This window comes from Crocodylus siamensis, chromosome 2, assembly GCF_052110815.1.
Source record: "Crocodylus siamensis isolate JL-2025a chromosome 2, ASM5211081v1, whole genome shotgun sequence".
Classification (NCBI taxonomy): domain Eukaryota; kingdom Metazoa; phylum Chordata; order Crocodylia; family Crocodylidae; genus Crocodylus; species Crocodylus siamensis.
Genome location: NC_143396.1, coordinates 122,292,749 through 122,317,168, shown reverse-complemented (window position 1 = coordinate 122,317,168; position 24,420 = coordinate 122,292,749). Strand labels below are relative to the sequence as shown.

The following is a 24,420-nucleotide window of genomic DNA, read 5'->3' as shown; positions in this document are numbered from 1 at the left end:
GTTTTGAAGCAGAAGAAAGCACGTGTCCATAAGTAATAAAGTGACAAGAAGCAGACATCAGTTGAAAAACGTTTTATCAAGAAAGATTAAATGAAGAAGTAATAAGAATATGATAAAGCAAAGAATGTTTTGCAAATGCACATGCACGAGCGCGCGCACACATTTCTTAAGGTTGCCAAAAGCTAAGTTGAAGTGAATGAAGACCAAATGGGTTGTATTTCAAACACATACCATTAAACTGAGCAACAGTAACATTTTATTGCTTCAGTCACATTTTTTGACTGATGCAATAAAATTTGTAAAATATAAAGAAAAACACAGGATTTATTTCCCCACCCCCCTTCTTTTAAATTCAGAACAGATCCTTTGGTTAACAGCATGGCAATAAGATTATGGAGATGTTTAAAAATTACTTGACAGATTTAAAGTAACACACAATACTGTGTACAACTTAGGGTACTATGAAATGCTTCTTAAGACTTTTACACTAATTTTAGGCTCATGGCTTGGCCTCAGTGATGTCAGAAAGAAAAATAATACTTGTTTAGGCATCGATCCTTCAAAGACTTGAGCACATGCTTGATTTTACACACATGGTAGTCCAAGTGAGGTAAATTGGACAGTGCATAAAGTTAACCATCTGTGTTAAACTTTGCAGAATCAGGATCCTACTGAGATCTCACTGCTATTTAAAATGTTTTAAAAGTATTTCTTCACATTATTTAGTAAATATTAATTAAAGCATTTGATGAAGTATTCTGTTAGGCTGATATTACTGTATTTTAATGATTATGCTTGCACTGAAGTAAAAAACAAATTAAAAGAAAAGGTGTCCTGTACATAGCACAGTTTTCATTACCACTTGGATCAATCTCCAAAGGATAATAGACAGAACAATAACTCTCATTGCACATTGTTTCAATAAACTGTTTGTTCCCTCTCTAGATATTTTTTACTTTTACATTCCATTCCTCTTCTTTGAGCTTTAGAAGAGGGAAGAATTGACATTTTAAAGCACTGCTTTACTGGTTCTTCATATTAATTAGCAGATGTGGCTTTCAGTAAGGCTTTTGGTGTATTTCTAATTCAAATTTAGCTTGAGTTGCTATATAAAACCACCCCAGTAAGGATGTATTTAATTGAAAACGTTGTTTTATACTGTCACTTGTCCTGTCACATGGAATTCACTAAAAGTAGATCATGCATTACCCATACACAGGTTCCTGTTTTTTCTTTTTTTTCTCTTAATTTTAAAATGACAGAGGTCATAATCTATTCCAAACTTCAGAGAAGATCCCTGAGTATTAGAGCCTCTGCAAGCCTCTGTCATTATTTACACATGCTGGAGGAGATTATATTTTTGGATTGGTTAAGCACTATTCTAATAGTGTTGACTGACATTAAAATATCAGCCAATCTCAGATATGTAAGATTCATCATCATTTGAGTTACGTGCCTTTTTCTTTTATAGGCCACAGCCAAGCCATAAATATATCCTTATGTACACCCATACCCTTCCTGCTGATACTAATAATGGCTTGAATTGTGCCCCTGAGATCCCTGTCTGTGGAGATCCTCTCTTCACAGAGTTTATTTTCTGTGCAGAATAAAAGGTCATGTACATTGGTGGCAGCATTTCCCTTTCACAGAAGTCCCATGGCAGGTTACCATGCTTCTTGGGATCCATGTGGGGGGTGGGGAACTGGCAGGTACCTGAGTGAAACAAGAATTGTGTGAGTTTGGGAGTGCAATTCGGGGATAAAGAAATCTTTCTGTGACCAAATGCTAGGTAAAAAAAAGAGCACTGACAGCAGTATTACCCTTCCTTTCTAGGATAGGGTAGGGAGAGCCTAGCCCTCTTGTTGGACCCAAGGGGCTTGAAAGTAATTCCAAAGACTGTTCCATGGGAGAGGAAACTCCATATTCTAGTATCAAACTTCATATTGCTTGCTTGCTCTTTACTTTCTTTCTGCTGGTTTTCTCACAGAAGGTGATGATCAGTCTGTTCAAATGCATGCACAAGCTAATATCTGCATGTGTACAACTGTCATCTGCTCAGGTCTTAGGCTGTTAACATCTGGTTCTTTCCTTTAGTTTGGGTGATAGGAACATATTGCTTTCAGCAGGATGTTGTGAAGATCTGTCCATGAAGTCCTAAATAGCCATGGATTTATTTTAAAATATTTTGTATTTATAGTGTATCTTTAGAGCCACGATTGCCCGTATTTGAGTTAATCTTCAGAGCATCCCAGGGTAAGTAATAAGTATGTTCATCATAATTTACTGTAAAGACCAAGACAGGGAGTGGACAAGTTCAGTCTGCCCAGTGAGTTGGTTGCAGAACCAGGATTGGAGCTGAGGTATCCCAGTGCCATGCTGCTCCTTGAAACATGGCATTACAGTGGATGTACTTAAGCATGAAATTGATATTATTGCATAGCATTAAGTCAGTATAACATACAGGGTGGGCTAGTAAAGATCCATACAATTAGGAAGTATCATTTCATGTAAACAATAACAAAATTCTCTATGAAAGTTGCCTCCTTATCTCTATGTGCTTTTCCCTCGAATGGTAATTCATTAGATGAGTTGTATGTAATATCTGGGGATAAGGCTAAATATGTAGTTCTGTTGTTCTGTCCTATATTTTTTTATGCAAGTAGTTTTCCCTTCAGCATTACAAGCTTGTCTGTTGAAGCAGCCAGTGTTACCCTCTGCTTTTCTTCATCTGGGAGCTCAATGTGATTTAGATTTGTTGCTTGGTAAAGAATGTTAAGACTGTTGTTGGCTTTATTCCTATAGGGTACGTGGCCAAAAGAAGCCGTGCACTGCTCTTTGTGAAGAGTCCTGTACAGATGCCTCATGACTTCATTCACACACCTGTTATTAGCCCAAAATGGTAATTCTTCAGAAGTGTGTATTTTCCTTGTTAATCTGTGTGCTAATCTTAGTTCTTCTGACCAAATAATAGCCAAAGAGGTTACAGTCTGTGCTGCAGCTGGTGACTTTGTAAACCAGACAAAACCATAAAACAGCCGCCCACCCAATGAACAGGCTACTTTGGCACTTCTATTGACATGCCCAGGTTTTATATATATTTTCCAAAATACAGCTAGACAATAGACATCTTTTTTGTGTGTCCTGAAAGTGTTCATTGTTCATCTGATAGCATTCCATTGAATAACCTAAAAAAAAAAAAGCTTTGTTTTACACCTGAATTTCCAATCAATGGGATTTATGAAGAGAAAATAAGCTTGAATTATCTACTGCAAAAGCACATTATGGAAAACACTGTTACTTTTTTTCCCTTAGAAGTATTGTTTAATTGTAGTATTCTTTAATATAACTGCTTAGTGATTAGTGTTGCGACTGCTAGGCTGTTGTACAAAAGGAGAGTGTGGTCAATGCCGCATCCAGTGCCACTTTGTAAAATAAAAGAATGAGCTCTTCTACTTTTTTGGAAGAAAAGTTTATAGATACTTGCCTTTCGGGGTTGTGGATCCCGTGTGGACAGAGGTGGTGCCTTGCATCCTTTAGTAAGGGGCAGCTGTAAGTCATGCCTGTGTCCTTGGTGCTTTTTATTGTTTAGCTCTATGCTGTTCTCTCACTGATTTTAACATCTCATTCTAAGGTATCCACTTCTCCCTATGTATTATATAAGAAACCTAGGCAACTAATTTAGAGTTCTGGCTTCTACTCCAGGAGCCAGACTCCTGAAATTTAAGTACTGGCCTTTAAAAGCCTACAGCTTGTGTAGATTTATCTAAGCTAGCTTTAAACTAGTACGCTCAGATGCTGGAACCTGTGTGCTACCATAGACTGCCCAGCAACTGTCCAGTGAATAAGCACAGTTTGTGCTAAGCTTTGTACTGTTGAAGTCGAGCTACTGCCTAGCAAGTTTAAAGCTAGCTTGGTTATGTTCACGTTACACTACAATGATATTAGGGTAATATGGACATAACCAAAGTTCTAAGATTTCTATCTTAAAATTAAGCACTCTCGAGCACTAATCACATGTCTATTCTGCAATGGAATGCTAAGAACTGCAATATGTCATTTTAACATAAAATGCTTACATGAGGGCAGCTTTAGCATTTTTTAAACATAAATGTATTACTTTGACTCGGTGAGTTTGTGAATTTGTTTGCATTTATACAGCTAAGAGCTCTGGAGTTGCATAGACCTGATTCCGACCATGATCACACACCAGTACAGGATAAATCTGTAGGATCAAAATCAGGCTGCAGCACTCTGCTCAAGAGCAAACTATGTCCAGTGGCAGGTCCCATGTTGTCTAATTTGACTTGGAAAATTTGTGATGTCAAATTTTCAGAATGAGCAATGCATGTTGAATAAGTCATAGAACAAGGAAAAGAAAACATTATGTGCAGAAATTAATACATTAGGTTAAACAACACAAAACACATAGTGGTTTTATATTAAAATGCAGTGCAGCAGTAACAGCAGGTCTAGGGAGATGGATTTTTTTTTTTACCGGGGCAAACTGCACACCGTGTCAAAATGCGCCTTACTTCAGCGTTTGCTGAACCTGTCTTTCTGGGCTAACTCTTGTTGTTATATTTAATCAAATCATTTGTTTTGGTCAGTGTGAAGAAATCTATGGGGATTGCCAAATTTTATTTGAGATCTGGAAAGGATTTTTTCCCCATATAATTAACTGTCAAAGACTGTGGTGTTTTTGTTTTATCTTTTATCTAGAATACCAGAATTCTGTGTAAGAATTTATATTAACTTTAAGACTTCCGTGGGTTTAAGTACTGTGGGTGGGTTGGGAATGTACGATTCTTGTGTTTCACTGAGCTACTTGAGCATATCATGGTACCAGGGTTTTGCTGCCATGTCTTGTGCCTTGTGGAATTCCCATCATCTTGTCTTCCTTACCTTTCACAGGAATAAGCAGAATGCATTGCGACTGGCTTCCTGCCAGCAGCCCTGGGTGGACCTCAGGGTGGACAGGCATAAACCATCATAGGTATCTCCTGGATTCGGGAATGAGGCCTCCAGTTCAGGTTCACACTGGAACAATCCCCAGGAGGCCTGGGAGGAGATTCCTTGCTGGTTAATAGTTTATAAAAGTTGCAGTCTCTGCAGTTAACTAGACTGCTGTGTGTATGTCTCATTGCTTTTGTGTCCCTAGCAATGAAATAAATCTGTCTTCAACTATAAGGAAACAGCTTCTTCCTATTGAAGGGAAGAGTCTATTGTTGAAAGTAACAAAAAAGTTATTAGAAACAGGTATAATGTGCATACGTGTGTGTGTATACATCAACACTGATTATAATTCTTTCAATTGCCTAAACAAATTCACATCTAGTGCCTTTGGCTTGCAATAGAATTCTTACAATCAAGTATTTAAGAAATGTACTCAAATTATTAGTAGGGTTTATAAAATGTTGTGTCTCTAGGATAAATACATGTGGTGATTATTGTATAGGTAGGTATTCCTCAGTTTTTACTAGTAATATTTTTCCCCGTAAATAGATCAAATTAGACAGTAGGAAAGTGATCCCCCTAATTAACAGGTCCAAATCTGATGAACTAAACTGGTAAAGTCATGTCTATTTTCAGAAGCTTTGTTTCTAAAAAGGGATCTTTACGCTTCAGGGTGCTTTACCCTTTCCCAAAATGACAACATTCTTTTAGAAATAGCTTACTGGGCCTGGGTGCCAGTGCCCCCATTGTAAAGTCTTGGTTTGGGAAAGCAGACAGCTGGAAGAGTTCAGTGTTTTGAAGGTTATGATCACAGCAGTTTCATAAGTGCTTTATTTCAGTTCTCTTCTGGCTGCAGTGGGGACAGGTGCGGTCTGGTTCTGATTTCACTGGTCTTAATTTCTTATCTGACCTGGTAGTCAATCAAGGGCATGAGAGAGGAGACAGAGTGAGAGAGTGGGAGAGGGACGGACTGGGAGAGTGAGAGAGTGTAATGCTAAGCATCTGACTTTTCTCATCCAGGAACTGGCAGATCTGCCTGTCATTCAGTGCTTCTCTGTGTACTAACGCTGCCCTGTGCAAAATGGATTTCTGAGTGTTAACCATCATGTTCTTCTTTTCCAAAGGGTCTTCTGTAGGATTTCATTTGCAGAGCACAGAGGGCAATATCTAGGGTAATTCCAGGGCTTAGTGGCTGTGATCTTTTGTCAACTCTACTTGTGAGTGAAATTAAACTTGGTATGAGCACCCACAATCTGAGCTTGTGCAACACAATTCCTGGCCAATGAGTAGAAAATCATAAACCTGACAAGTATTTATGAGAGAGAAAAATGAGATGTCATAATATAACAGGAATATATTCATTAATTCTATCAATTTCACAGCAACCAAGAATTCCCTCTTCAGTAAAAGGCTTTGAGTAGGTTTATAAAGTCAGATATTCTTTTATGAGATGTAACTTTTCTATGCTAAAATGAGGTATGTTTTAATTCAGGTCAGTATTTTCTAAGGGAGCAAACTACAAAGAGGATTGAATTACTCTATGGCAAGAGTAGCCACTGCACTTTCCACAGAATATTGGACAATGTCTGTACATGTCGGTATAACAGCTGAAAGCAGATATGCATTGCATTTTCTTGTAAGTGAAATAAATGTAATGAATCAGGTCTTAAGCTGGTGTACACTATTGAGTTCAAAGGCATGACAGCAATTTACATCACCTGAGGATCTGGCCAGTATTATAGGCAGCTTAGCTTGGTCTGTCTACCTGTATGTTTAAACGTAGGGTGATGGAGGAAACGTTGCAAGGTCTGTGTTGTGTGCATTTTCCTACATAAGAGACGGATCAATTTGGAAATCCTGCGTAGCCCAAGACTTCTGCAGGTCTTGGGACACTGAATTGTGAAACTCTTCCTATAAAGTCACTTCTTCTCCAGGTTTATGTTACCCCTCTCAATGCAGTTCTTAAAGATCCTTTTTTACCTCAGTGGTTACCTAAAATTGTAACCATTTAAACTTCAGTGAATGTAGAAATAGGCATTGTTTTTGTTGCCTTTGTGTCATCACATATTTTTTTTATGGCAGCACAGAGTGACAGTAGGTAGATCTTTTGTCACATTACAAGGTGGCTTCTGTGGAAGAAATCAAACTTCGTGTTGTGTTTGGTATTAGAATTCATGGACCCAGTCTGAGTTTAATGGCAGTCGTACAAACGATTGGAGGGAGGAGATCTAAACAGAACGCTTCCTCTCTACAAGTTAACATACATACCTTTTTAGACCTCAAACTGTGAAAACAGACACATGATTAAAGAAAGCAACCTTGAGTGTCAAGGAAAAGGTAGATTATTCAGTTGTTACACATAACAGTTGCTTGCTCAGCAATACATTTTGTATTGAGAACTGTTATCACCTTGTTGATTTTAGGAAAGAAAGAAACATTTGTTCCCAAAGAACTGTAAAGGACATAATAAAGCAGAAGGGTTTTTCTTATCTTAGAATATTCTTAAACATACAGTATCAGCATCTTTTTCAATTTTTTTTTCTTCACTCTCTTTTTCTTAGTCAAGTTAGAGGCCTGGATAAATTTGTAGTCATGTTAGAGGCCTGGATAAATTTATTTCTACACTTCTCTATTGTGGTGGATATCTATTTGCTTTATGGCAGGAAAGTGCAGGCAGCCTGGAGTCTGCACACTCACCCTGGGTAGATGCTCTCTGGGCTTGAGGGGCCTGGTCCTGCACAGCCTTGGGATTTCTATGCCAGATCAGGCCCCTCAAGCCCAGGGAGTACCTGCCTGGATTTCCTGACTTCCAAAGAATCATCCTGGAGACTGCTGGCTGCATGTCTCTCCATGTGGGGAAACTGACTTTCCCTGCTTCTAGAGATGTGCCCTAGAAATCTTTGAGGTACATCTCTGGAAGCAGGGAAAGCCAGGACACTCTGATGCAGTCCCAGCAGGTGATTGGTGGCTCCAGCCTCAGGACTGTATCTGAGTGTTGAACTTGCTCCGGTGCAGTCCCAGTTGAGACTGGCAATCAACTGATTGGTGGCCCCAGCCCCAGGACCACATACCCACTAGAGTGATTTAGCTTTCCTTGCTTCCAGATGTGTGTCCCCAGCATCTCCAGTTTGCATCTCTGGAAGTGCAAAACAGCCCTGACATAGTAGGGATCACAGAAACGTGGTGGGACTCATCGCATGACTGGGCGGTGAGTGTCAAGGGCTATAGGCTATACAGGAGGGACAGGATAGGAAGGAAAGGTGGAGGAGTAGCACTCTACATCAAGGAGGAATATACTTCCTCGTTAATTAGCAAGGGGGTAGAGGGGGGGCACTCTGAGGTGCTCTGGGTTAGAGTAAAAGGCAGTCCAGGGGAGAGAGACTTAAAGGTGGGAGTCTACTATAGACCTCCCAACCAGGGAGAAGAGCTCGACCAGGAATTCTTAGGTCAGCTCACAGAGGCAGTGAGGGCTAAGGATGTGGTCGTCATGGGGGACCTGAACTTCCCAGACATCTGCTGGGAGGAGCAGTCAGCCAAGTCTGATCGCTCACGTCGGTTCTTAGCCAGAGTGCAGGACCTCCATCTAACCCAGGAGGTGCACAGCCCCACCAGGGGAGACGCCTTGTTGGACCTGGTGCTGGCCACGGGTGATGACCTGGTGAGGGGGCTGCGGGTGATGGGCCACCTGGGAGACAGTGATCATCGCTTGCTGGAATTCACCATCCAGCGTAAGGTGGCAAAGGGCTGCAGCAAGGCAACAGCCCTAGACTTTAGGAGGGCTGACTTCAACAAGCTAAGGAGGATCGTTGGGGAAGCGCTGAGGACCCAGAGGGGAAGGGAGCCAGATGTCCAAGGTGAGTGGTTGCTCCTTAAGGAGACGATCCTCCATGCCCAAAGGGAGGTAATCCCAACAAGGGTCAAAGGGAGCAGGAGGGCACATAAACCCCCATGGCTCACTAGGAGCATCCGGGAATGTCTCCTTGCTAAAAGGGAGGCATACACCCAATGGAGGGATGGGGTCATCACCAAGAAGGACTATGTTACAGTCGCCCGAGGATGTAGAGGGGCAGTCAGGAGGGCCAAGGCAGAGATGGAGATAGGACTAGCTTCCCGGATTAAGGACAATAAGAAGTCCTTCTTCAAATACATAGCGGGTAAAAAGAGGGTCCCGGGTAATGTGGGGCCCCTGCAGGACACGATGGGCAACTTAGTCATCACGCCAGATGACAAAGCTAACATATTTAACAATTTCTTTGCCTCTGTCTTCCTAAGTAGGGACCAGTTCAGCCACCTCCCTGCTGGGCCCCCCTCGGGCCCCGGGAGAGACACGCCTGGGCCAGGGGTTAGCGAGGAGTTAGTTAGGGTACTTCTGGAGAGGCTGGACGTGTTCAAGTCCGCTGGTCCGGACGATCTTCACCCTAGGGTCCTACAAGAACTGGCCGAGGTCATTGCGGGACCCCTGGCGCGGCTCTATGAGCACTCGTGGTGCTCTGGTGAGGTGCCGGAGGACTGGAAGAGGGCCAATGTAGTCCCTATCTTCAAAAAGGGAAAAAAAGAGGACCCGGGAAATTACAGGCCAGTTAGTCTTACCTCAATCCCGGGTAAGCTCTTTGAAAAAATTATCCTGGCACACATCCAGGAGGGCCTTGTGGGGGAATGCATGCTCAGGGGCAACCAACATGGGTTCATCAGTGGCAGGTCTTGTCAGACCAACCTGGTGGCCTTTTACGATCGGGTCACCAAATCATTAGACGCAGGGGTTGCTGTGGATGTAGTCTTTCTGGACTTCTGGAAGGCTTTCGACACTGTCTCTCACCCTGTCCTCATCAAAAAGCTGGGAGACTGTGGTGTCGATGCCCACACGGTCAAATGGGTCGCCAACTGGTTGGAGGGCCGCACCCAGAGGGTGGTAGTGGATGGGTTCTTCTCGACCTGGAAGGACATGGGCAGTGGGGTTCCGCAGGGCTCGGTCCTCAGGCCCGCACTGTTCAACATCTTCATCAGTGACTTGGATGAGGGGGTAGAAAGCACCCTGTTCAAGTTTGCTGATGACACTAAGATGTGGGGGGATGTGGGTGCACTAGAAGGGTGCAATAGGCTACAAGCTGACCTTGACAGGTTGCAACGGTGGGCGGATGAGAATAGGATGGGGTTTAACACTGATAAGTGCAAGGTGTTGCACATGGGGAGGAAGAACCGGCACCACACTTACAGGTTGGGGAACTCCCCTCTTGCCAGCACGGAGACGGAAAAGGATCTTGGAGTCGTCATTGACTCCATGATGAACATGGGCCGGCAGTGTGGGGAGGCAGTCAAGAAGGCCAACCGTACCCTGTCATGCATCCACAGATGCATCTCGAGCAGGTCCAGGGAGGTGATCCTCCCCCTCTATGCGGCACTGGTCAGGCCGCAGCTGGAGTACTGCGTCCAGTTCTGGGCACCACACTTCAAGAGGGATGTGGACGATATGGAAAGAGTTCAGAGGAGGGCCACTCGTATGATCAGGGGTCAGCAGGGCAGGCCTTATGAGGAGAGGCTACGGGACCTGAACCTGTTTAGCCTCCACAAGAGAAGGTTAAGGGGGGACCTTGTGGCCTGCTACAAACTGGTCGGGGGGGATCAGCAGGTATTGGGGGAGTCCCTGTTCCCCCGTGCGCTGCCAGGAATGACCAGGAATAACGGTCACAAGCTGGCGGAGGGTAAGTTTAGATTAGATATTAGGAGGCGCTACTTCACAGTCAGGGCAGCTAGGGCCTGGAACCGGCTTCCAGGGGAAGTGGTGCAGGCTCCTAGCCTGGGGATTTTTAAAAGAAAGTTAGATGAGCACCTTGCCGGGGTCATCTGACCCCGGTGCTCTTTCCTGCCAAGGCAGGGGGTCGGACTAGATGATCTACCTAGGTCCCTTCTGACTCTAGCTACTATGAAACTATGAAACTATGTTTCCTATTGTACCATAAACTCAGTGGAGAGGACAATGGAAGATGTGTTTTGCCTAATGAAGTGGTTTAGCTGTGTCCCTGCGCAGCTGTTCCACTTCATTTGGTAACATCTATTTCTAGCCTAAGAAACATCAGAGTAAGACTGGTTGTTGCCACGACAAAAGATGTGCAACATGGTAAACCATGGTAAAAGGTGTGTTTACCTGTACTGCTACAACAGAGCTACAGCAATGTAGTTAATTGTATGAGGAGAGTATTGTTATCTGAATTTTTATGAGCAGATCCAAACTGATATCTACACTTCCACTTATTGCCTTTGTGCATATGTTACATCTCCACCCTCCTTGCATTGGTTGGATTTAATGCTGCTGCTAATGGAAATCTGCTTAGCTCAGATAATATGCTGGGAGGACTAGCTGCTTCCTAGAAAGTTCAATCATTCACTTCCTCCCTATAGAAGGGGTTTTTCAGCTTAGAAGTAGCATATTTTACATATATTATCCTTAACACTAGAGAGCAAACCAATGCTAGTCAAGCAACATTAACCTAGTGTCAAGAGATATATACCCTTCTGTGTGGCAAAATATTAAAGTTGAGGCAGATATCTAAGCACATAAAGGCTATCTGCACATGTTGAATGTGAAATATGTGAATATGTCGAACCTGCACATGTGAATCTGAAGTTAATTTCTGTTGAATCAACTCCTGCATGTCTTTGTTTACAATACATTCTGTGCCCACCAGTCCAGCAGCAGCCTCTGTCAATTATTTCTGTAGTCATATTTATTAGGGGTGTGTGAAGCTTTGGTCACTGATTTGATTTGGAGGAGGTTTGCCCCGATTTGACGGACGAATCTCTGAATCCAAATCAAATCAGGTCACCCATTAATCTTTCCAAATCAAATCGGAAGCCTCCAAATTGATTTGGAGAGATTCGACGATTCAGCCATAGACACAACTTTACGTGTTTTTTTTCTATGTACCTCGAGGTCTAGGCACAGCTTGTGAATACTGAGATGGTGGGGTGGATGGAGCATCCCACAGGAGAATGGAGGAGGTGGGGTCCCCTGCACGCTTCGTGGCAGACCCAGAAGTGGGCCACGGCAGAGCTCATGGGGGACCCTTCCCCCGCCTCCTGGCTCAGAGACTGGTGCCTCTTGGGTCTGGAGTGTCACCCAGAGTCCCCCCGCAGCTGATCGCTGAGCTGGAGGGGTGCAGGGGGGGGTCTGCTGATGAGCATGTGGGGGGACCCTCCTGCGTTCTCATGGGACACTCCATCCTCTCTACCATCTAAGCATTCACAAGCTGTGCCTGGTACCTCAAGGTAGGTAGAAAAAATATATAAAGCTGTGTCTATGGCCAAATCACTGATTCTCTCAATCAGAATCGAATCTTCAGATTTGGCCAGATTGAATTTGGACAGTGATCTGAATCAGTGAATTGAATCACTGTCCCCCAAATTGGGCCGAATCCGAATTGAATGCTGCCCGCTTTGCACACCCCTAATATTTATGAATGCCTTGGACAAACATAACAGTGGGTACTTCTACACAAAACACTTTAGTGTGCAGTAGAGAAGTTTACAGCAAACTAAAAGTACTAATTGCACAGTAAACTGCTCTAATCACACGTAAATTTGCAAGTAGCACTTGTGATTAGTTACTGGGCAGTAGCACTCATGTAGACCCCTGACCAGGAGCAAATCTGCTCCTGGCCAGCTGGCCAGCAGGGAGTGGAAGGTTACTGTGGACTGCAGAGCTGGTGCTGGGAGATAAGGATCTCCCAGCCCAAGCCCTATGACCATGGAGGTCTCCAATCAGGGAATGGGAAATCACAGACCTGGGGAGGGAACAAGCTCTCCAGCCTGTTCCCCACCCAGCTCCAGCACCACAGAGCTGGGCAGGGAATAAGCTCTCTAGTCCCTGCCCTGCGATCGTGGAGCGGGGGCTGGGAACTGTCCTGGTCAGGGGCAGGTCCCAGCCTCACACCCTGGGAGGGTCCCAGCCTAGTCCCCTTCCCCAGTCCACCAGTGGGGCAGCTAGAAGTGAGTCCCCAGCATATCATGATGGGGGCTGGGACCTGCCCCTCCTCTGAAGCTCTTTTCAAGTCGCCTGCCCCTGATCAGGGAGGCAGGGCCAGGAGCTCCCTTCTGCCCAGCAGCAGGCAGCCCCTGGAGCCAAGGAGCAATGTCCCAGCCCCAGCCAGGAGACTGTGCTCCCTGCCAGCCTGTGAGCTAGAGCTCCCCCTGGTGGCAGAAGAGACCCATTGCAGGGCCTCAGGAAGCAGAAGCAGTTTGCTGCTATTAGCAGCAAATTTGTTCACATTTCACTGCACATGTAGACACCCACCTGGGAGTGTTTACTTGCAAGTCATTTACTCAGGAGTAAACTTTTCCCAGATCTAATGCAGGTATAGACACACCCACTGCATGCATGGGATGTGTGCTAAACTACAGTGGGGTTAAGAAGAGCATGGTGTGAATTTCCTTATGCCATACAGATTTAGCTTTGTAGTAGAACAATGTTCTGTCTTTTCTAATTCAATATCTATCATATATTAATATCTTCAGTGTTGTTAGTTATACTATATTTAGTTATTATGACTTCCCTCCCTCCTGACTGAATGGATTGATATGTATTAACCACTCAGTTCTATAATAATGTCAAAGCTATTTTTCTACTGTTTTAATGATGAAGGGGAGCATGTAGCTGTAAATTTGCCAGAAGCATGGATCTGATCATTCTTCCCACAGCTAATTCCACACGCTGGCCATGTCATACTATCTCTTTTTAAAGTCAAAGATTCCACTGATTTTTGTTAGGGTGCTATGATACCATGGTGATGGAAGATGCATAAGAATGTAGGCAGATAAATAGATTAGATTTGTGAGGCTTTCTGCTTAAAAATGGATATCATAATAAGGCCCTCTGAGAGGTAATAAAATCATAGAGCAGAACTTGATATAAGCTCTTCTGTTCTAACAACTTGCAGCAATTGGCAGATTTTTTTTTAAATGTTACTTTCACAGAACATTAAAAGTGCAGGGCAGAGCCCTAAAATATATACTTTAACAAAATAACATTTTTGTTTCTAGTTTACTATGTATTTGTTTAAATATATTCATAGTTTTAATGATTTACAGTTTACCTAAAATATTAAATAACATGCATTTCACTGTAGCTATCTTAAATAGCATGAGTAATTTGTTTTTAGGTAGTGGTATACTTCCTTAATTAGGATCACAAAATATAGGAATAAGGAACCAGCTGTCACAAACAGGGTGCCTAAAATGGCCTGAATTGGAGACAGTTGAGAAACAATACTTTTTTTCCATGAAAAATATATGTATTTTCATCTTAAAGGGAATAAAAATTAAAAAATACATTTTTCATTCAAAAAACAAGTTACTGAAAAATATAATAAGCTGTAACTCAAATATAAAGCTATGAAATTGAATTATAAGTGACATCTACCGGCATTGGCAATCTTAGTAAAAGTTCAACAGCATTAATCCCATAAACAAAGGGCCAAGTTTTCACAATGTAATTGTGGATCTGAATCTGGGCACTTGTGTCAACAGGCTAGCAGCTGGAGATATAAGGCAAGAAGCTAGAGACACAACTAATGAATGATATTAAACACCTGATATAATAAACTTAGTTCAGTTACTGTGGAAAACAGGGTTACTGGAAACAATTTCTGTCAGACCCTAGCAGTTGTAACCATTACACTAAAAGTCTTCAAAGCAGATCTGTGTGATAACAAAGAAATCTTGACATATGAGACAATATCTTTGAGTGAGGGGGTGTGTTATGTTTTGACAGCTACAGGTATTGCATTGGTAGGAAGGCAACTTGGCATTTAAGAGTTGTTTCTGCATATTTATCTATTTGCAGCATTTCTTCTTGTAACCCTTGGAGGACTGGTTTGGTACTCTGGTGCAGGAACCCTACCAACCACCAGATACTTCCACTTCAGGGCTGGCCCTGAGGGGGGGACACATGGCAGAGTGCACATTACTGGTTTTGTGAAAAGGAGCAACTCACTTATCTGATTACTTCATGCTGTTGACAGCAGGACACCTGATAGGTGCCTGGGGAATGGACATCCCTAGCACATCACAGCTCCAAGCATCAGGATGCTAGCCCCTCTCCTAGCACTCGCTTGAGCTGCTGTATTCATTACCCATAAAGCCTTGCATGCGCTTGTGAAATGAAAGGTACAGTGCTGCAGCTGTTGAGGTACATCAGTGGGAATGCATTACGTGGTGAAGCATTGTTTTCTCTGACATGCTTACATCATACGACTGACACATGATGCCAAGTGGGTGTGTGTATACTGGGGTGGAGCACTTGGCCTCTCCCTCCATCAGCTTTGTGGGAACTCCTTATTGCATAGTATTTGCATTTTGCATATCCTTTCTGAGAACTCTACTTCCCTTTAAACAAGATGGCTTCCTTCCCTGTTGAGTGGTTAGCACCTAGACTTATCAGGGTTGCCCTTCAGCCACTGTGTGAGCAATGCACAGAGCTCCATTAGCAGTAGACACAGACAGCTTTATACCTATCCTTAAGATGGGAATTTTTAATTTTTTTTTTTATGAAGCCAACCCTCAAAAACATGTCCCTGCTGTTCCCTGAGCTTGTAAGGTGCTGACTAATCTGTTTGAAGGTGTTGGACTCATTTTCATAGTTTCATAGTTGATAGAGTTGGAAGGGACCTGAGCAGATCATCAAGTCTGACCCCCTGCCCTGGGCAGGAAAAAGCTCTGGGGTCAAACGACCCCGGCTAGGTGATTGTCTAGCCTGAGAGCCAGAGCTGTTTTCCCATAGATGGAACAGATGAATATAAATGATGGAATCAGACCAAGCCCCACATGAATTTCTTAGCTCCATAGTGGGAAGAAGGAAGTCCCTAGGACAGAAAAAATGCCAAACTCCACAAGGATTAGAAATCCTGATCAGAATCTGAAACTGCCCCAAGGTCAGGGGATTTAGTCAGTCCACTGCTCAGGGCTAAAGCTTGCCCAACAGCAGAGTGAAATAGACACTAAGGCTCAGTACAGACAGTCAGGAAGGCCAAGGGTGTTCCATTCAATCTTTGCAGGTTACTTTAAACCACATAGATTGAACTGATAAGCAAGTGAACAAACATTTACTTTTGATTCTGGAAATGCAGCCACATACCTGTAGTGGCCCAAGCCAAAAGCAAGGGGTAGACAGCTTTGGCCAAAGCTAGCCCTCCTACCTGCAAGGGGGAGTGTTGCAGGGTAGATGCACAGCATCATGGGATTCTAGGGGACTTGACAACTTGAATCTGGAGGAGATCTGGGACAGAAGTTCAGTAAACTGATTTAACTTAACTCAGTTAAGCCTGATAATCAGGGATACTGGTTTTCTCTGATTAAAAAAAAATCCCCAATTTTCAGATTTAAAAAAGTAACCCCAAATCTAAATTTTAGTGGTGTTCCATTTTAATCATGGACAAATGTGGATTTGGTTTTTTTCTTTTTTTAAACCAAAAATTGGGGATTCTTTTTTTCCAGAGAAAACTAGGATCCCTGCTGATAATACGTTCATTCAGGTTTATCTTAAACTGGTTTTAGCCATTTTGAAAGTGGTTTATGTGCACTGAACTTCAGGGGTGTTACAGATTTGAACTGATTTCCAGTCACTTCTACCTGTTAATGTGTAATTTCCATCCCTAGCCTAATGCTTTTTGATTATTCACAAATAAATCACATTGTATAATGCGGTAGTGATAAATGGATGACTTATTTACCAAGAACACTATTGAAATCACATTGTACTCTTTTCTAAGAAAACTAGATCATTCAGGGTTTTAGGACATTTTAACATATGGTGCCAGGCACTTTTAATTAGTGAGCTATGCTAATTAAAAATGCATGCTGGTCACATGTATCAGTGGTGGAGTGCATCCCGGTGCTGAGAAAATGGCAGTGGGGCACTTAGAACTAAAGCACATTGAACGTGTTTATTTCAAAGTGTACTGCTGCCATTTTCTCAGTGTGGAGATGCACTGTGCTGCTGATATACCTGACACACGAAGCTGCCACAGCACATTGATTTACATACTGCAGCAGACTTGATTAACTGAGTCTGCTCGAATGTGCTGGATTTCCAGCACATCGGAGCAGGCTCCCATTGCATGTGTGTAAGTGCCCTTGTATGGAAAAAATAAAAGCAGCAGTGTCATTTTCACTTTTTTTGGTAAACCCTTTCCTGAATGCTTATGCAGTTTCTTGTCCTCATTTTTGCCTAAAAACAATTTATTTTTATTTATCATTTGGGAATTTTAAAAAAATATTTACGCAGCTTGAATGAATTCTTTTGTTTCTCGTCAGAAGTTAAACATTTGTCAAAGTTCACTAATTTTTCCCTTCAGTGAAATATTCAGTAAGATTGTTCTGTTGCCCTTTTAATTTCCTTCTACCTTTTGTTCCTGAACTCCTTGGTAGCCCCAAGGTAACATGTTAATTAAATTAGGATAAAATTATATCTATCAGTGCTGAAAAAAGAATGGAACGTGTTTGTTTGTTCTTTTGAAAGGGCAGTTGCTGTGTTTTGCTTTTTGTCCTGCAAAATGACCTTCAAGTGTAACGCTGCAAAGATTCCACTAAATGCGTATTTGGCATGAGAGGTCCAAATCCAAATTTTATTAGTCATAGCAAACACTCGCATTAACTTCAGTTGTGCAGGATAGAGCCCAGAGTATGCATCCTAAAATAAGAATATTTATTACATATTGGATTAATCCAAAGAGCACTTTGGGGGGTTCTGAATCAAAGTGTGGCTTCAAATATTTGCTTACCAAATTGGCCCCTAGAATTTTTTTTCTATGCATTCATACCCAGGGAAGAAGATAGCAGGATGTTTTCAGCTCCTGACACTTCTTGGTAGAATTTTTCCCACAGGTTTTGCAATTCACTTATTTAGGATACTTTAGCAGTGTCCTGTTACTGTCCTATCACCAAGGCAATTAGTCAAATGAATGACTCCAAAGTAGGTAACCACACCCTTGGACTGTACATGTAAAGTGCACATGCGAAGAAAGATCATTCAGTATGAAGTCTTCTAAACAACCAGCATTATAATTGTGACTCTACTGAGTTGCAAGGGAAACACAATGCTGCTGCTTATGGAAGAGAAGGAATATGTCCTCAACCTTATATGTCTCCTGGTATATCTTTTCCTAAATGAGGCTGAACGACATGCAAGTCCCTGCTATAACTCACTGCGCTTTACATAAAATAAATTGAGCCTGCCTACAGGTGAGCAGCCAGCCAAGGAGTGGCCCCTCTCCCCGATGAAGAACTGCTCCTATTCTCAGCCTGCCCCCCTTCCCCCCAACACTGGGACTGTCAGCAGGAAGGGAAGGGGGAGAGGAGAAGGGGAAGCGAGCAGCAGCAACCTGCCATCTGGGGTTTGTCTGGCTTGACTTGGAAGGGGAGTTGCGGGGGTGGGGCATGAGGCAGGAAGGCTTCAATCCACCCTTCCTCCCCAACTCAGGCTGGGCAAACCCCAGACAGCAGCTCACTGCTGATCACTTTCCACTCCCTGTGTGCTGACAGCTCCAGGGGCTAGGCTGGGCTGAATCAGCCCAGCACCAATCAGGCAACGAATTAACCCTAGGAAACACAAGTTCCTTAAGGTGCTCAAAAGTAGAGCACCTTCATTTGACACCATTTGATGAGGGTTAATTAGTTGCATGATCAGCCACTTTTAAAAGCATGTTTGTCATGGCACAGCTGTATAGTGCTTTCCAGGGGGCTGATAGCAAGAAAAACATAATTTCTGTTTGTGCCCAAAGTGGTCAAGGCCCAAACAAGTTTTCTAGGCAGTGCTTCTTTTTCATAGTTTCATAAATGTTAGGGGCTGGAAAGGACTTTAGAGATCATCAGGTCCAGCCCCCCTGCACTTGGGCAGGAAGGACTGCTGGGGACAGATGACCACAGCAAGGTGGGTGTCAAGTCGCTTTTGGAAGATTGCCAAGGGGTATAACTGTACCACCTCTGGGGGGAGCCTGTTCCAAGCCCTTGGCACTCGACTTGTAAATAAATTTTTCCTTACGTCTAGTCTGAAGCAATCGTCAATCAATTTGTGCCCATTTTTGGTAAGCTTAAGTCATCCAATCAAGAAAAAAATAAAAACAGGTTCCCAATATACAGTTTTTGAACAATTCATAGGCTGAATTCATGATAGTTTCATGCTATTTTGACTAATGAATACGTTTATAAAAACCATGATCTCTTTGTGGATGCTTGCCACTCGGGAACAAAGGCTGACTTTCTTTCAACGTATAATATGATCGGTTCTAATCATTAACTCTCATATGACTATCTGGCATATATGTATAGCTACTCATATGCATATTTCGTTATTTGACATGAAAGCAATTTAAGTAATTATTTCTTACAAAATGCTGGTATTCATTTGAAAATACAGGTCAAAGCAGAAAATTAAAATTATCTATAAAAGTATAGATGAAGAAGAAAAGTAACATGTATCTTTGCATAATGCTATTTATAACATCATATTTAAAACTAGTGTCCCTAGCGTGCCAACATGCTTAACTAATATTTATTACAATTTGAAGGAACATTTTTCCATAAGTGTTGTTTAAATCTAAATGTTTACCGGAACATATCAATTTTGACAACATTGGATGGAAAAAAGTTTCTGCCTTTCATTTTGATAATGTTGAAATGTCTCTGTTCACAACTATAATAAAATATACATCTGTTTAATACATAATGTTTTATAGTATTTATATATAAATATAAATGTAAAACATCAAACTTACAATGAAAACTAAACATTTCACTGCTATCAAGGAAAAATTTAAATAGTTCCAAATCAAACATTTTTGAAGTCTTGAAAAATCAGGTTTTCCCCCTGACATGGAATGATTTTTTTCAGTGTTAGGCTTTCCTGCAGAACAGAGATTCTGTTTCCGTCTACATGTGACATATATTACACAATTATCTGGTTAATTGCACAATTAAATTAAACTGACTACATGTGCAAATTAACTATGCTGCTTTAAAAGGTCCAACCAGCTCCAAAGTTATTACTGGAAAATGTATAAAAACTTTTGAGCTGTGTAATAGGGGACCCTAACCCTGTGATTGAGAAGAGGGAGCCAGGGAAAGAAAGGAAGTGGGGCTGTTTTAAGATATGAACCTTTGTAGCCCAGGGAAGGGGAGGATTACCTGCTGTAAGGAAAGACCCTGCTAACATGACCAGGGTGGAGAGGATCTCCATTCTGAAGGGAAGCCCCAGCTGGACAGGAGGGGGCGAGCAGCTTGCAGTAAAGGACCCCGGGGTGGGGGGAGATGCCAAGTTATGGGCTTGGGCTAGGGCAGGGGTGGGCAAAATGCAGCCCACGGGCTGGATGCAGCCCTCTAGGACATTCCATCTGGCCTGTGGGGCCCCTAAAAATTTAGAAAATTAATATTAATGTGCCCCTGGCTGCCTGTCATGTGGCCCTTGATGGCTTGCCAAAACTCATTAAGCGGCCCGCCACCCAAAATAATTGCCCGACCCTGGGCTAGGGTCTCACACTTTCAGGACCCGGCAAAGGGAGGAGGGAAAGAGATTGATCACATCTGCACTCAAGAAGTGGGAAGTACCAGTCAGCTGACCAGGAAGGCATGGCTGACATAAACTTTCACCAGGACAGAGGAAGGGAACTGGCCACAGCAGTAGAGGGAAACAAAGCCCTGCATGGAGATAAAGGCAGAAACCCCTCTGGTCAGGAGAGCTGTCATCTGAGAAGAGGGACCTTTGTTGAGCTAGGGTGAAAGAGCAAGTACTCAAGAAGTGCTAAGAGTTTCCTTCCCCCCTCCCACTATCCCTTTTTTCTGTGCCTTGGGGGGCCCCAGAAAGGGGATACAAAGCATTGAGGGTTGTTTTATGTTCACCCTGAAGGAACCCCGGGGAGGCAAGATGAGTATCCCCAAACAGACTGAGAACTGTTCATGTTGGCACCTATAGGGTGGCTAATCAGCTCTAATGAATTGGTTTATGATCTGTAAATCCTTCAAGATGCCAAAACTGCTTATGTTGTCTTTCAGTTCTTAACTTTGAATTTCTATCCTAAATTCACCTGTATAAGAGTAGAACTAGCTGGACAATCTATACAATTGAAATGTCTTATTGCAAGCACATTAAAGCTTGCATGTATGATCACAAATAACTAAATTACAGTGCTGGATGATACAAGGAGTAGGCGGTGAAGCTGCAGGCAGCAAGATGTCTTCCATTTTCTTCATCTTCTACTCTCCTCTGCAGGGGGAAAGTGGAAAAAGTGAAATGATGAGGAATAAGGAAAGCTGTCTGGGCACTAGAAAGGCTAACTTAAATTCTTGTGTGAAAGCTTGTGAGCTCTCTCTCTCTCTCTCTCTGATATATATAATCTTAGTTAGTTAATCTATAAGGTGCATATCTACCCTACCTTGAGGCTAACTTTCCCATCCCCTCCTGTCTTCAGAATGAAGAATTGGGATATCTTATGATAAGAGTAAGGTAGGAATGGGACTATTTTATCCTTCTCTAATCCTTTTGCTACCATCTGCCAAATAAAATCTCTCCCCTTTAGAAGACACTGAAGAAAGAACCCTGCTGCGGAAAGAAGTCATCTGAGAAAGCTATCCTACTATCTTCCAACCTCTCCTCCTGCTCAACCAGTTCGCTCATACTTTCTAGCTAATGATCACCATTCCCTTGTCACTCAATCTAGTCAGCCTTCTTCTGAATTGCTTAAAAATACAAGCATCTTAGGATAAGAACCTCTGCTCTTTCTTCATGAGCTTTGTATAACTCAGAAGCTTTCACAAAACCTTTGAAATACCTCTAACCTGACACCCCTGGATCAGGGACATATATAAGGCTATATTCAGGATCTGGGTTTCCTTCCAATCCTCTTATGCTTGTAAATACTGATAACAGTTGGAAGTACTGCAGCTTCTAAGAGGTCAAAGCGCTAACTGGTTTCCCACAATGGCAAGATGTTTGTAGTGTTCAGTTACATATGCTATAACGTATATGAAATTTAAGAGTAGTTTCTATAGTGCGTGCATCACTGGGTATGCCTGCTTTGCAATCATAGGTATGATAGATTAAAGATAATTTAGTTATGTCTATGCTGCTAACTGGCTTGGGTAACTAATAAGAGAGACTTCATCCTGGACCTTTGTAAGCATGAAAACATCTGACTTAATTTACGTCCTTTTGGCCAACTGAGAGGCATAGTACACAGAGTACACAGCAAAACTCTCCAACAGTATTGTGGATAGGGATTGAGGACATATATGCTAGAGGTCTGTATCATGGAGAGATGAGGTTCACAAACAACAAAGGTATCAGGAATGTTATGTTTTTTGAGATACCACATTTTTGCTTACACAAGGGAATCTGATGCAGCCAAATTCTTTATTTTCTGAAGTGAGGAGATGCAAAGCTTGAGACATAATTTGGCTCTACATGTCTATATTTAGGAAAATGTCATGAGCACTATATGCTCATTTATAATGTGGAAAAATGCCTAGAGTAATCCAAAAATTTAACCATATTTTAAATTACTTCTTAGGTGTTTTATGTAGCATCTGATGTTTCATTTTAAATATCTGGGAGCAGATTCTGTCCCCAGATGCAACCAGCACCCTACACCCCTGGGAACAGATACAGCCTACACCTCTGAGGAGAGATTCTGCTCTCAGATGGAGCTAATGTCAAGTGTTGCATACCTGAAAGCAATCTGAACTGTATTATATACTCATCCTTTTCATTTTGAGTATAGCCTTCCTGTGGAAAACAAAGTTCAATTGTTCTATTAAATAGACTATTAAAAAAAATCCACATTCTCATCCATATTATCAAAGTCATTAATTTTAGTCTTTTCTTTCCAAAGAGCTGCTGAAGCGTGCCTCTGGGCAGCGCTGTAACAAAATGATAGGTATCAGTCCAACTGGCTCATGTAGAACTGCTCGGGTATTTTCCATCCATTGCCTAACTCTAGGACTTTTCCTGCCACAGATCCTGGGCTGGAAAGAGGTTGAGTTTTCTCTGCCCTATCAACTTTGGCATGTTTGTTTTGCTTTTATCTCCCAGCCTCCTTTCACCAGTAGCAACTGCCTTTCCTTCAGCCCAGAGGATGGCCCCATGACTCCTTTGTTTAACTGCTGTTATAAGCTGCTGCACAAATTACTTGGCAGAGGGTGATTTGTAGTGACAAGGCTTGAACCTTATCCCAGGAGATTCACCAGATACCTTTGCAATGCCCTGCATCTCTCAGGACTGGGAATATACAGCCCAACTCCCACTTTGAAGCCTGATCTTGCATCATCTGAGCTGTTGCGTAAATGTTTAGTTTAGATGCAATGGCACATGTTCTTTCCTCAGCTAGTGGGGCTGCAATAATGCAACTACAATTAGATCTTATCAGTCCTAATTAGGTCAATGGTACTATGATGGATCAGTACCATTGCCACTATTCATATATGCCCCTATTTCCTATTAGAGCAACAGACCAGATAAGCAAAAATTGTGCAGCCTTTTAACCCAAGGTAAGTTACCAATTTTCTAAATGTGACCCTTGAAAATAGTTTTTCTGTGTTATGAATCCAAAACTCCCAAGGGTGCTGCATGCTTTAGACATGCCAAAAGATGTGTCTAAAAATGTTCCCATCTAATCCCTGGTAATTTACAGGTAAGGGGAGAGGGGGAAGGTGAAGGATATTATTTAAAATTCTAAAAATATTTTGACCTGCAGCAAATTTCTACTTTTTACAGTTCTTTGATCTTTAATTAACATGTTTTTGCTGGGTTTTAATCAGTGTTTCCAGATTTTCTTTCTTTCTTTCTTTCTTCTTTTTATTTTTTGGTATTTTAACTTTATTTCCTATGTTTTTATTTTCTATAATGTATTTATTACTCTTGCCAAATTTCTGTTTTATGTTAAATATTTTTAGCCTTTACAACTTCTTGTTTCTAACCTTTGCCCTTTTTTAGATATTTCCCACTCAGCATCTTTCTATTTATAATTTAGCAACTTTACCATTTGTTCTTTTTAAATTATTTTTACAGTTTTTGTTATATCTGACACTTATTTTGCTCTCTACCCAATAACCTCCTCTTTTCCTCCTTCCACTTATTTTTCACCTGTGCTTCAACTCCTCCAATAGACGTCTTTTTCCTCACCCCCTATATTGGCTCTCCAAAAGCAGTGTGTAGCTGAAGAGCAGAGATGGATTTTTCAGTTTTGAGTGAATCCCCGGTGTGTCTGATGCTTTTTGGTGGGCCAAAAGGAGTCACAAGACTGAAGCATTAGTGGAGGTAACTATCCCTGCTCGCACTGCTTCTTTGAACAAACTAAGTCATGTGCTCAGTAGGGGTAGGATTGGGATTAGAAAGGGAGCCTCCAGAGGGATCCCACAGTTCCCTGATATCACAGGCAATCATATTGTATGATCTCTTTTTCAGACCAACTCTTGTTCTAGAGGTATAGC

At 42.2% G+C, this 24,420-nt stretch overlaps 1 long non-coding RNA gene across 1 annotated transcript; it reads left to right on the top strand.

Annotated features, from left to right (window-relative positions):
- The first annotated feature begins 2,218 nt into the window (after positions 1–2,218).
- On the top strand, positions 2,219–24,207 carry LOC149870692 (uncharacterized). Its single transcript, XR_016440487.1, has 3 exons — positions 2,219–2,253; positions 2,803–2,899; positions 24,097–24,207. It is a non-coding gene; the product is annotated as an uncharacterized LOC149870692 (long non-coding RNA).
- The last annotated feature ends 213 nt before the right edge of the window (positions 24,208–24,420 follow it).